Source organism: Callithrix jacchus, chromosome 1, assembly GCF_049354715.1.
Source record: "Callithrix jacchus isolate 240 chromosome 1, calJac240_pri, whole genome shotgun sequence".
NCBI classification, from domain to species: domain Eukaryota; kingdom Metazoa; phylum Chordata; class Mammalia; order Primates; family Cebidae; genus Callithrix; species Callithrix jacchus.
In genome coordinates, this window is record NC_133502.1 from 133657915 (window position 1) to 133671609 (window position 13695).

The 13695-nt window shown below is 41.2% G+C and overlaps 1 pseudogene across 1 annotated transcript in view; it reads right to left on the reverse strand.

Annotated features, from left to right (window-relative positions):
* The window catches only part of LOC144579376 (carboxymethylenebutenolidase homolog pseudogene), a 40870-nt pseudogene extending 33978 nt beyond the window's left edge, over positions 1–6892 (reverse strand). Inside the window, exon 1 of the transcript XR_013526798.1 lies at positions 1–6892. This exon is cut by the window's left edge and continues 33978 nt beyond it. The product of XR_013526798.1 is annotated as a carboxymethylenebutenolidase homolog pseudogene (transcript).
* Positions 6893–13695: the final 6803 nt, after the last annotated feature.

Below are 13695 nucleotides of genomic sequence, written 5' to 3' on the forward strand. Positions count from 1 at the left end.
CAAATTCTCTGGCAGAAAATGAACGGACAATTGCACTTTATTATGAAGTGTGGAAAAGATGACCCTTCTTTGAATGCATTGAGATAAGTGATACCCAGGCCCCCCTCCTCAGTAGCAGAGATGCCAAATATCTGCGATACGGATTCCACTTTGAAGATGGCTAAATCACAGTGGCTCCCCCAGGATAATGTCACCCCAAAAATGGGCATGTGAAACTGAATAAAATCAAGCTGGTGAAATCAACAAAGTGATAAAGTCACTGGATATATTCCATCTGGTCACGGAGATAAACATACTCAAAACATAGGTTGGCTTTTAGCCCTATACATTCTTAGGAACAATTCTTGTGTCTGTAATTTTTTTATTTCATAAGCTTTCCGGTGAGTACTGGGGGTGGGGAGAGTTTAGAGCATGATTTATTACCCAGCATCCATTTCATAGACCATGAGTTTCTAAAACCGTGCTAAGGGGACCTAGAATTAAGCTAGTCCACCCTTAACTGTATTGTATTTTCTGGTCTCCCGCCAACAACCAAAATAAAATCACTCCAATCTCATTCATAAGGAAAAGTCTGCTGAAATTTCTAACCTCGAATGTCAACCAAAGGACATTGCTGTCCAGCCTTCTGTGAGGTTATTTTTAACAGTGAAAAGTCTCCAAATGATGCCACTCTGCTTCTGTCCAAACCTTAAGCCTGTCCCAAAACAGAGCCACACTCTACCTTTGCTATATTGCCAATTGGTCTGTGGGCAAAAGTCTGTCTTGGACGCTACAACTGAGGAGTTCTAAGCTCTGCGATTTTACTACCCCTCTAAATGGCAGGAGTAGCCATTTTTCATCTGACCTGAATTCAATAATGTTTTGCTTTGAATTTTTTTAAATAAATTATTTAAATGCTCTCAAACTTATACACCAGAAAAATAATCATATGCATATGTAGGTTTAAAAGGGTGATTTCTGCCTGAAGTATTCTACACAGCAGTAAAGCTGCACAGGTCCACTGGTAGGTAAGTCAGCAACGGTGGACCAATTAGTTAACCTTCCTCTGCAGCATAGCCACCATTACCGCCAACATACCAGCACTGATTTTGCATCTTAGAGATCACCCTGAGAGCATAAAGGAGAAGATCTACTTCCAGAGGGTCTAAAAAGCAATTCTATCAACCAAGAAAAATGCATTCCACATTTGTGGTTATACCATGATATAAATGACAGGAAATAAAGCACATTGTGGAAATGTGCAGCTTCCGACACCCTAATCAGCTATTCTGTCAATACAGAAAAGGGCAGAAAATCCCAATTCCAGATTTGGAATTTAGCAAAAAGGCTAAAGAGGAGAGACGCACTCCTACCAACCCTCCCATATAGACGCATTGATCCTTCCTGTGGGCATATCCACGAAAATGCACATCCGCTAGCTGTGTATTTTGTCAATATCAGCAGTAGTTTTAAATTACCTCTTAGATTTATTCAAAATGCACCTCTTTGCCCCAGACATAAAAGTGAGTGAATAAAATACAAATAGAGCAATTAAATTCCATCCCTACCGCAACTCTGTTTAAAATGCACATAAAGAAAATTAGAAAAAATGTTCACTAGCGAAAAGCAATCCCAAAAGGTCAGCTGCAAGATAATATTCATATAGCTGTTATTTCACAAAAATTTAAGGTTAGGGAGAGTATCTAAATGTTATATTAAAGTAAATCAATTCCTATTTTTCTTTCCACCTATAAATAAAGTACAGTAAATATGAAAAATGTTCTCCTTAACATGGAATAGCAAGTTTAAATTGCTCTGTGCCAAATGTTTGTAGACACATAGCATATAATAACCAAATGGGATTACTCTGCTGGTCTCTTCATCAGATACCACTCTGTATTCTTTATAAATTCCTGTTATTCTACTACTAAGTTTCATCCAGTCATAATGGTCATCATTTTTACTCTGACACCTCTTATAAAAACAGCACATCTGCCTTGAGTTCACTAAGAAACCAAGAATGAAGGAGAAAATTATGACGTGGGAAAGGTGGGCTAGCTAAACATGATATATGGTTGTTTCTCCAAATCGCTGAAGGATAAAAGGGCTGATCTTATTCCTTTTCCCCTTGTTCCTTCTCCTTGCTCTGTTTATTAACATGCTTTTCAGAAAATACTAAAAAGGGAGATGTCTTTCTCTCTCTCTCCTCTCTGTCTCATGCATACACACACAAAGTGCACATAATATGAACCCATGCCCCAGGATATGCAACCTCCACATTCATGCACACAGCCCCATACACAACCTTATGCTGCTTCCAAAAACTGAGATTCCTCCCCAAACTTAAGAGAGTCACTGCAAAAACAATATTTCTCTTTTTTTTTCTTTTTTTTTTTTGAGACAGAGTCTCACTCTGTCACCAAGCACCAGGCTGGAGTGCAGTGGTGTGATCTTGGCTCACTGCAACCTCTGTCTCCCGATTTCAAGCGATTCTCCTGCCTCAGCCTCCCAAGTAGCTGGGACTACAGGCGCGCGCCACCACACCCTGCTAATTTTTGTATTTTTAGTAGAGACAGGGTTTCACCATGTTGGCCAGGATGGTCTCGATCTCTTGATCTTGTGATACACCCGCCTTGGACTCTAAAAGTGCTGGGATTACAGGTGTGAGCCACCATGAATGAACCAGAGCTGAGAGTAAAATTAACTTGAAAAAAGTACAGAGCGGCTTCCAAATTGGAACATGGTGGAGACACTAGAAGGTGGGAAGAGAAGCACAGCAAATATGCTGTTCCTCAGAAGAAGGACTCAATCCACAGCAGGGTGGGCCTGATGGAGAAGGCTAAGATGTCGGGGGGCGGGGGGGCGCAGATTGGCATAGGAGGAAAACACAATATGAGAAGTCCCCCAGTTGTAGGCAATGGGCAGAAATATAGCCAAGCTGATGAACACAGGAGAGGCCTAGTGGTCGGCCGCAGGTGAAGGAGCCAGCGCAGGGGCAGAGGACTGCATCATGGGAGATGGGCAGCCTGGCCAAGCATTTGGCAGCAGAGCGGCCAAGCAGCAAGGGATGGACTGAAGCTTGGGTCAGGCCTCCCATGTTCCGGGATTGTGAGAAGATCCTAGTAGATCTTGTGCTAACAGGAAACATGAACGTACGCAAAGACAGCAGAACAAGACAGTGACCTGTTAGGAGGCCATGGATACAAGCCACAGGTAATGGGAAGAACACAACAGCCACTTGCTTTGAGCAATAGCAGACTTGAGGCTGAACTATTCACCCCCAAACTCCCCAAAAACTCAATAGTCCCAGGCTTAATTCTCAAGGCAGAAGGGCAATGAAGGGGATACTTAAATAATAAATGCATAATAGCACTGTCTACTAAAAAAAATACCTAGAACATAATAACTGCTAGAATAATCCCTCCCATTCATCCTTATCTACCGTTCTAATCTTTATACACAACAAATATTTACTTAAGGCCTGATACCGTGCTGGATATTCAACCCTGACCAAGACACAAATCCTATTCTCAAGATGTGAATGGCCTAATGTGGGGAGGATGGGCGTTTGTTTTCTTGTTGTGTCTTTGATGATGCCTTTATAACTCCAGCCCCATAACTGCCCCCACTGCTTCTGAGATGAGAATGTTTAGGCCTGTTCATAACTTTAGGAAGGAGGAAAGGAATCTCTTATCTCAGGCTCTAACCTCAGCTCCTTCCCTTGAATACCACCTTTGAGAGGTTAAGTGAGGGACAGCTAACCCCAAAGCTAAGGGGGCCGTCACCTAGTCACAGTCACTACTGTCTGGAACCTCTCCATGCTCTTTCAGGAATAAGCATATCCTAACTGGTCTGGGTAGAAGCTGACCACAGGCTGTCAAGTGTCAATTTTGCATAAACTGGTTTTCACTCCACGACACAGTAAACACAAAACAGACCAGGACTGAGTCAAAAATATAAACTAAGCCATGTGATCATCATATGAAGAGAACTTCTCAGAGGGTGGCCAAGAGGCAAGAAGAGTTCAAAAGGATCAGCCTCTTTCAAAAGACAAAGCCATGTGGAGTGTTTAGCCAAAATCTAAACCTGCTTAAGGTCTACGTTCAGTTGGCCTCTCTCTCTAGGTGGGAGCCTCCTACCCCTAAAAATTCTAAACCAAGTGCAGTAAAGTCCCTTAGGGAAAGAGCCCTTCTCAGCAAAGACTCATCTCCACTGTCATACCTAAGATGGTACCATGATCTCTGGGCTTATCAGTGACTTGAGTGTCGTAGTAGCTTACAAGCCAGTCCTCTCTAGGAAGAAGACTGAGGTTTAGGGCTGAAAAATACATTTCATATATTCTGCTCCCAATTTGGTTGTTGATATTTCAAAGAAGGACCATGCTAAACACCTAAACTATATAATTACTCACTGGAATCCCAGAGCAGTGATGCTATCGAATGGAAGAGATAGGACCTGATGCATGTGACATTCTCCCTGACCCCCACAGATGTTCAAATAAGCAGAAATACAAAATACTGTCGCAATCTACTAAAACTACTTTTCTTCTCAATGTGTACACTTATCTATAGTATAACTTACAAGCTAATGTGCACATTAATCTGTCTTGGTTCTTTATCCATAAGTTTAAAAAGACAAATATCGAAGCATAACAAGATTTTTAATAAATTTTCTTTACTGAAATGCAATTTTCTGTTCTTGGCCAATTTTTAACTTGCCTAATACTTTTTAAATGCCTCTATTTAATTTTATGACATTGGTTTACAGGTGATAGTTATTTGGGAGTTTATAATTCCAAATGTCTCATTGTACTGTTCACCATCATCCAGGTCCCCTTCAACAACTTGTTTTCGGCTACAAAGTTTCCTGGCCAGTAAGAAATGTTCTCTTTACATATGGACACAGGGAGCAGAGCATCACACACTGGGGTCTGTGGGGGATACAAGGGGAGGGACAGCAGGGGGTAGGGAAGTTGGGGATCATGGGGAGAAATAACATGGGGAGAAATGCCAGATACAGGTGATGGGGATGGAGGCAACAAACCACATTGCCATGTATGTACCTATGCAACAATACTTCATGTTCTTCACATGTACCCCAGAACTTAAAGTGCAACAAAATGTATATATTTAAAAAAAAAATGTTCTCTTTGCAATAATATGTTCAAGCCCAATTCATCTTATGCTTCTTTTCTAAAGTTGGGAGAAAATGTTTCTGAAGGTTAAAGTTATCATGAAAACTGAAGCCATCCTCAAATACAAATCTGGTTCCCATACTCTAGGATTTGCCAGGGGAATTCTCACAAAATCCAGGCTCATTTCAAAATCCTGAATGTGGGAATGCCATGGTCAAGTGAGCTTTCTTCTCTCTTCTCTTTCCATACAGAAAGAAGTCTGTTACTCTGCAGTCCTTAGCACCTAAATCCATGAAATTATGGGGTTTATTTCTAGGCATTAGTAAACCATTACTTTAAAGGAAGATTATTTCCAGGAAGACTACATGCAATATTTTCACAGGTAAGTTAATTTCTTCATCATTCACAGCAAAAATTGGTTCATTTCTGTCTCAGTGCTTTTGCTGTCTACCTCCATGACATGGGATGCCCTCTGCCCTGATCTCCTGCTGACCAAATCCTGTTTTGACCTGCAATCCCTGCTTAAGGTCCACCTTCAATTCTCTTGGTCTTTATTAGTCAGCCCTTCTCCTATACATTCACCTGGCAAATTTTCAATATATTTCTTGCAGCAGGTAATATCCCTTGACATAGCAACTCACTGCAGAAAAGTTCTAGAGGTACAATAAGTGAACTTGATTAAGAAAAAGTCTCCAATTCCTGACAGTGGAGGTAGCAAGGTGCAGCCAAGTTCATGTGGTTTAAGAAAAAAAAGACCTACCTATGAGTGAGTCTTGCTCTAACACTTACTAGCTATGCAGCCTTTGGCACATCACTTCCCCTTCCTGAGCCTCGATTTCCCATTCAAAACTTCATGGAGTTGTTGCAAGGCTAACATTGGGTTAGGTGTCAGCCACTTTTCTAAAAAATGGAGCTACAAAGATATGATAAAGCCTCAGTCTGGAAAGGCTCATAGTCTGTGGTTACTTGCAGTAGCTAAATGTTCTCTGAAGGAAACAGTTATGTGGCATTTGGGAAACAGTAAGCTGGAAACAGTAGGGGAGAAATTGGAGGAGGAGGAACTGGAGTCTGAAGCTACTCCAGAATTGCTGACATATGCTGAAGACTGGAAAAGGATGACAGCAGTAGCAGTAGAGATGGAGGAAAATTTGAGAGATATCACAAATGGAACAGAATTATAGGCCTTGATTTATTTCATGTTTAAGATGATAGAGGAGACTGATAAAGACTCAGATGTCTCACCAAGCAGACAGGTGCAGGCACAGACAGAAATGGAGTAACTGGGAAAATAGCTGGTTTGGGTAATGGGAGAGATGATCAGCCTCTACAGAGTCTGCAGGTGTGTGTATCATAGACAACAAATGCCCATCTCAAAGTCCAACAGCTTCTTCCTTCACAACTCCATTGAGTCCTTTTTCTCTTTTTACCCTTGTCCATCTTGATTTTATCTATAAAAAGTGCAGTGAGTTGAATAATCAACTAGTTTTGCTTGATTTAAGCAGTGTGTACCACCAATAAGAAATACATTCCTTCCCCGCACCACACAAATCTTATTTATTGCCCCTAGTTGAATTTTAAAGATAAAATGACTTTAGCCTAACAAAGCCCATGTTCCTCTTGACCATGCCTCCAACATTACTGTCCTCTGAAGCTTCCTGGGCAAAGCTAGGCAGGCTGGTCTGTTCCAGTTGGAGAGTGGTGCTTCCACATTCTGAGCCAGTAACTGCCACCCAGGTCCAGCCAGAGTCTGCCCTCTCTCAAACCCCCAACTCCTACTACACTGAGCATGCTCACTGCAGGTCAAGAAGGTGATTCTTTAAGTACTCCCTAATTTATAGAGACCAAAAAACTTAATGTGTGCATTTTCTTTGATCTAACAATTCTAGAAATGTATACTAAGGAAATAATCAGAAGTACACAATTTGGCTGCAAAAGTATCTATTAAGGCATCCCCTTAGATTTAAAAAAAAAAGTTCAGGGATATTCTGAATACAAAACAATGAAGGAATATCTAAATAAATTGCCACATATCCACATAATGGAATGTTACACAAACATTTTTAAAGTGGTACAGGCATTTTAAAGACATGCAGAAATATTTGACATAGATTTTAATAAGTTAAAAAAGTAACAGAAGCTGGAGTCTCCTGGACTCCCCAGAGCAAGAGGCAGTAGCCGCATGGTGCTGGAGCAGAGCACCAGGACTGTGCCCACAGGAGCCGGTGCCCAGAGGTTGCCGGCCTGGCTCTAAGAGCCAGGACTTTACAAGAAACTTTTCTGGAAATGCTTTAAAAAACAAAAACTGGGTGGGGCACAGTGGCTCACACCTGTAATCCCAGTACTTTGGGAGGCTAAGACAGGTGGATCACTAAGACAGGTGGATCACTCGAGGTCAAGAATTCTGGACCAGCCTGGTCAATGTGGTGAAATCCTATCCCTACTATAAATACAAAAATTTGCCAGGCATGGTGGCAAGTGCCTGTAATCCCAGCTACTCAGGAGGCTGAGGCAGGAGAATCACTTGAACCTGGAAGGCAGAGGTTGCAGTGAGCCAAGATCATGCCACTTCACTCCAGCCTGGATGAAAGAGCAAAACTCTATCTCAAAAAAAAAAAAAAAAAAAAAAATGAAAACTGGCTGGCAGTATGTCCAAATAGGAACAGCTCCAGTCTGCAGTTCCCAATGAAATCAATGCAGAAGGCAGGCGATTTCTGCATTTCCAACTGAGGTACCCGGTTTATCTCATTGGGACTGGTCAGACCGTGGGTACAGCCCAAAGAGGGCAAGCTGAAGCAGGGTGGGGTGCTGCCTCACCCAGGAAGCACAAGGGACTGGGGGATATCCCTCCCCTAGAGAGACTATACTGGGAGGAATGATGCACTCTGGCCCAGATTCTGTGCTTTTCCCATGGTCTTCACAACCAGCAGACCAGGAGATTCCCTCCAGTGCCTATGCCAGCAGGGCCCTGGGTTTCAAGCAAAAAACTGGGCATTCATTTGGGCAGATACCAAGCTAGCTGCCAGAGGTTTTCTTTTCCATACCCAATTGGTACCTGTAATGCCAGTGAGACAAAACCATTCACTCCTCGAAAGGGGGATGTAGCCAAGGAGCCAAGTGGCCTGGCTCAGCAATTTCCACCTGCACAGAGCCCAGCAAGCTAAGACCCACTGGCTTGAAATCTTCACTGCCAGCACAGCAATCTGAGGTCAAACTGGGACACTTCAGCTTGGTGAGGGGAGGGTCATCCACCACTGAAGAGGCTTGAGTAGGCAATTTTACCCTCACAGTATAAACGAAGCCTCCAGGAAGTTAGAACTGAGCAGAGCCTAGTTCAGGATCAGAGCGCAGCTCAGCAAGGCTGCTACAGCCAGACTGCCTCTCCAGATTTTTCCTCTCTGGGCTGGGCATCTCTGAAACAAAGGCAGCAGCCCCAATTAAGGACTTATAAACAAAACCCCCATCTCCCTGGGACAGAGCACCTGGAGGAAGGGGTGGCTGTGGGCACAGCTTGACTTAAACGTTCCTGCCTGATAGCTCTGAAGAGAGTAGCAGATCTCCCAGCACAGCATTCAAGCTCTGATAAGGGACAGACTGCCTCCTCAAGTGGGTCCCTGACCCTCTACCTCCTGATATGAAGACACCTCCCAGTAGGGACCAACACACACCTTATATAGGAAAGCTCTGGCTGGTATCTGGTGGGTAACCCTCTGAGACATATCTTCCAGAAAAAGAAACAGGGAGCAATCTTTGATGTTCTGCAGACTCCACTGGTGAGACCCAGGCAAACGGGGTCTGGAGTGGATCTCCAACAAACTCCAGCAGACCTGCAATAGAGGGGCCTGACTATTAGAAGGAGAACTAACCAACCGAAAGGAATAGTATCAACATCAACAAAAAGGACATCCAATCAGATATCCCGTCTGAAGAACACCAACATCAAAGACCAAAGGTAGATAAATCCACAAAGATAGGGAGAAACTGGCACAAAAAAGGCTGAAAATTCCAAACAACCAGAATGCCTCTTCTCCTGCAAAGGATCACAACTCCTTATCAGCAAGGGAACAATACTGGATAGAGAATGAGTTTGATGAATTGACAGAAGTAGGCTTCAGAAGATGGGTAATAACTCTTCTGAGCTAAAGGAGCATATTCAAACCCAATGCAAGGAAGGTAAGAACCTCAAGAAAAGGTTAAATTAATTGCTAACTAGAATAACCAGTTTAGAGAAGAATATACGTGACCTGATGGAGCTGAAAAACACAACACAAGAACTTCACGAAGCATATACAAGTATCAATAGCAATCAATAGCAAAATCAATCAAGTCAAAGAAAGGATATCAGAGATTGAAGATCAACTCAATGGAATAAAGCAGGAAGACAAAACTAGAGAAAAAAAAAAAACAAAAAGAAATGAACAAAGCCTCCAAGAAATACGGGACTATGTGAAAAGACCAAATCTATATTTGATTGCTGTACATGAAAGCGACAGGGAGAATGGAAACAAGTTGGAAAACACTCTTCAGGATGTTATCCAGGAGAACTTCCCCAACCTAGCAAGGCAGGCCAATATTCAAGTCCAGGAAATACAGAAAAAATTGCAAAGATATTCCTCAAGAAGAGCAACCCCAAGGCACATACTTGTCACATTTACCAGGGTTGAAATGAAGGTAAAAATGCTAAGGGCAGCCATAGAGAATGGTCGGGTCACCCACAAAGGGAAGCCCATGAGACTAACAGCAGATCTCTCAGCAGAAACCCTACAAGCCAGAAGAGAGTGGGAGCAAATATTCAACGTTCTTAAAGAAAAAAAAAATCAATCCAGAATTTCATACCTAGCGAAATAAGAGAAGGAGAAATAAAATTCTTAACAGACAAGCAAATTCTGAGAGATTTTGTTACCACCAGGCCTGCCTTACAAGAGCTCCTGAAGAAAGCACTAAATATGGAAATGAACAACCAGTACTAGCCACTGAAAAAACATACCAAATTGTAAAGACCAATGATGCTAGGAAGAAACTGCATCAACTAACAGGCAAAACAACCAGCTAGCATCATAATGACAGGATCAAATTCACACATAACCATATTAACCTTAAATGTAAATGGGCTAAATGCCCCAATTAAAAAGACACAGACTGGCAAATTGTATAAAGAGTCAGGAACCATCAGTGTGCTATATCCAGGAGACCCATCTCACATTCAAAGACTCACACAGGCTCAAAACAAAGAGATGGATGAATATTTAATAAGCAAATGGAAAACAAAAACAAGCAAGGGTTGCAATCCTAATCTCTGAAAAAACAGACTTTAAGCCAACAAAGATCAAAAGAGACAACACATTACATCATGGTAAAGGGATCAATGCAACAAGAAGAGCTAATTATCCTAAATATATATGTACCAAATGAAGGAGCACCCTGATTCATAAAGCAAGTTCTTAGAAACCTACAGAGAGACTCAGACTCCCACACAATAATAGTGGGAGACTTTAACACCCCACTGTCAATGTTAGACAGATCAATAAGACAGAAAATCAACAAGGATATCCAGGACTTAAACTCAGCTCTGGACCAAGAGGACCTAATAGACATCTACAGAACTCTACACCACAAATTAACAGAATATACATGCTTCGTAGCACCACATCACACTTTTTCTAAAACTGACCACATAATTGGAAGTAAATCCCTCCTCAGCAAATGCAAAAGAATGGAAATCATAACAAACAGTCTCGCAGACCACAGTATAATCAAATTAGAACTCAGGATTAAGAAACTGACTCAAAATTGCACAACTACATGGAAACTGAACAACCTGCTCCTGAATGACTACTGGGTATATAAGAAAATTAAAGCAGAAAGAAATAAGTTCTTTGAAACCAATGAAAACAAAGACACAACATACCAGAATTTCTGGGACACATGTAAAGCAGTGTGTAGAGGGAAATTTATAGCACTAAATGCCCACAAGTGAAAGGAGGAAAGATCTAAAATCAACACTCTAGCATCACAATTAAAAGAACTAGAGAAGCAACAGCAAACAAATTCAAAAGCTAGAAGACAAAAAATGACTAAGATTAGAGCAGAACTGAAGGAGATAGAGACATAAAAACACCTTCAAAAAAATCAATGAATCCAGGAGCTGGTTTTTTGAAAAGATCAATAAAACAGATAGATTGATATCCAGACTAACAAAGAAGAAAAAAGAGAAGAATCAAATAGATGCAACAAAAAATTATAAAGAGAATATCACCACCGATCCCACAGAAATACAAACTACCATAAGAGCATACTATAAATAGCTCTACACAAATAAATTAGAAAATCTAGAAGAAAAGAATAAATTCCTCGACACATACAACCCTCCCAAGAGTTGAAACCAGGAAGAAGTTGAATACCTGAATAGACCAATAACAAGGTCTCAAATTGAGGCAGTAATTAATACCCTACCAACTAAAAAAAGTCCAGGAGCAGAAGGAGTCACAGCCAAATTCTACCAGAAGTACAAAGAGGAGTTGGTACCATTCCTTCTGAAACCATTCCAAACAATAGAAAAAGAGGGACTCCTCCCTAACTCATTTTATGAGACCAACATCATCCTGATACCAAAACCTGGCAAAGACCCAACAAAAAAAGAAAATTTCAGGCCAATATCTCTTATGAACATTGATGAAAATCTTCAATAAAATGCTGGCAAACTGAATCCAGCAGCACATCAAAAAGCTTATCCACCACAATCAAATTTGTTTCATCCCTGGGATGCAAGGCTATGTCATCTTACACAAATCAGTAAACGTAATCCATCACAAACAGAACCAATGACAAAAGCCACATGATTGTCTCAATAGATGCAGAAACGGCCTTCAACAAACTTCAACAGCCCTTCATGCTAAAAACTCTCAATAAACTAGGTATTGATGGAACATATCTCAAAATAATAAGAGCTATTAATGATAAACCCTCAGCCAATATTATATTAAAAACTGAAAGCATTCCCTTAAAAACGGGCACAAGACAAAGATGCCTTCTCTTACCACTCCTATTCAACATAGTATTGGAAGTTCTGGCCAGGGCAATTAGGCAAGAGAAAGAAATAATGATATTCAATTAGCTAAAGAGGAAGTCATATTGTCTTTGTTTGCAGATGACATGATTGTATATTTTAGAAAATTCCATTGTCTCAGCCCAAAATCTCCTTAAGCTGACAAACAACTTCAGCAAAGTCTCAGGATACATAACCAATGTGCAAAAATCACAAGCATTTCTATACACCAGTAACAGACAGAGAGCCAAATCATGAGTGAACTATCATTCACAATTGCTACAAAGAGAATAAAATACATAGGAATACAACTTACAAAGAATGTGAAGGACTTCTTCAAGGAAAACTACAAACCACTGCTCAAGGAAATAAGAGAGGACACAAACAAATGGAAAAACATTCCATGTTCATGAATAGGAAGAATGAATATGAAAATGGCCATACTGCCCAAAGTAATTTATAGATTCAATGCTATCCCCATTGACTTTCTTCACAGAATTAGAAAGAACTACTTTAAAGTTCATATAAAACCAAAAAAGAGCCCACATAGCCAAGACAATTCTAAGCAAAAAGAACAAAGTTGGAAGCATCACACTACCTGACTTCAAACTACACTATAAGGCTACAATAACCGAAAGAGCATGGTACTGGTACCAAAACAGATATATTGACCAATGGAGCAGAACAAAGACCTCATAAATAACACCACACATCTACAACCATCTGATCTTTGACAACCCTGATGAAAACAAGCAATGGGGAAAAGATTCCCTGTTTAATAAATGGTGTTGGGAAAACACACTAGCCATATGCAGAAAGCTGAAACTGTATACCTTCCCTATACCTTACAGAAAAATTAACTCAGGATGAATTAAAGACTTAAATGTAAGACCTAGAACAATAAAAACCCTAGAAGAGAACCTAGGCAATACCATTCAGGACATAGGCATGGGCAAAGACCAAAAGCAATGTTTAAAACACCAAAAGCAATGGCAACAAAAGCCAAAATAGACAAATGGGATCTAATTAAACTAAAGAGCTTTTGCATAACAAAAGAAACTATCATCAGAGTGAATAGGCAACCTACAGAACAGGAGAAAATTTTTGCAATCTACCCATCTAACAAAGGGCTAATATTCAGAATCTTAAAAAAAAAACAAATTTACAAGAAAAAAAATCAAAAAGTGGGTAACAGATATGAAAAGGCACTTCTCGCTCCCTTGGTGCTGCTTCTCACAGAGGACAGAATGGCAACTTCCAGCTTGATTGAAACAGATGTCTTCTGGGGGAGGACTCAAGATGGCGCTGTGAGAACAACCCAGGATTGGAGCTCTCGTTGAATCCGCAAAGAGGTGAGTCGGAGTTGCATTTCCAGACTGATCTTTGTTGCCCACAGAACGGGCAAACTCCCAAGTGTAAAGGAGACACGGGACACCAGGCAGTAAGTCTGCCTGGCGAAGCCGGCAGCCGGGGCGGCGGAGGCCGGCCCTACCCAGCAATCCCCACAGGGCGCGCTTGTCTGGGTGCCCTGTTGAACTGG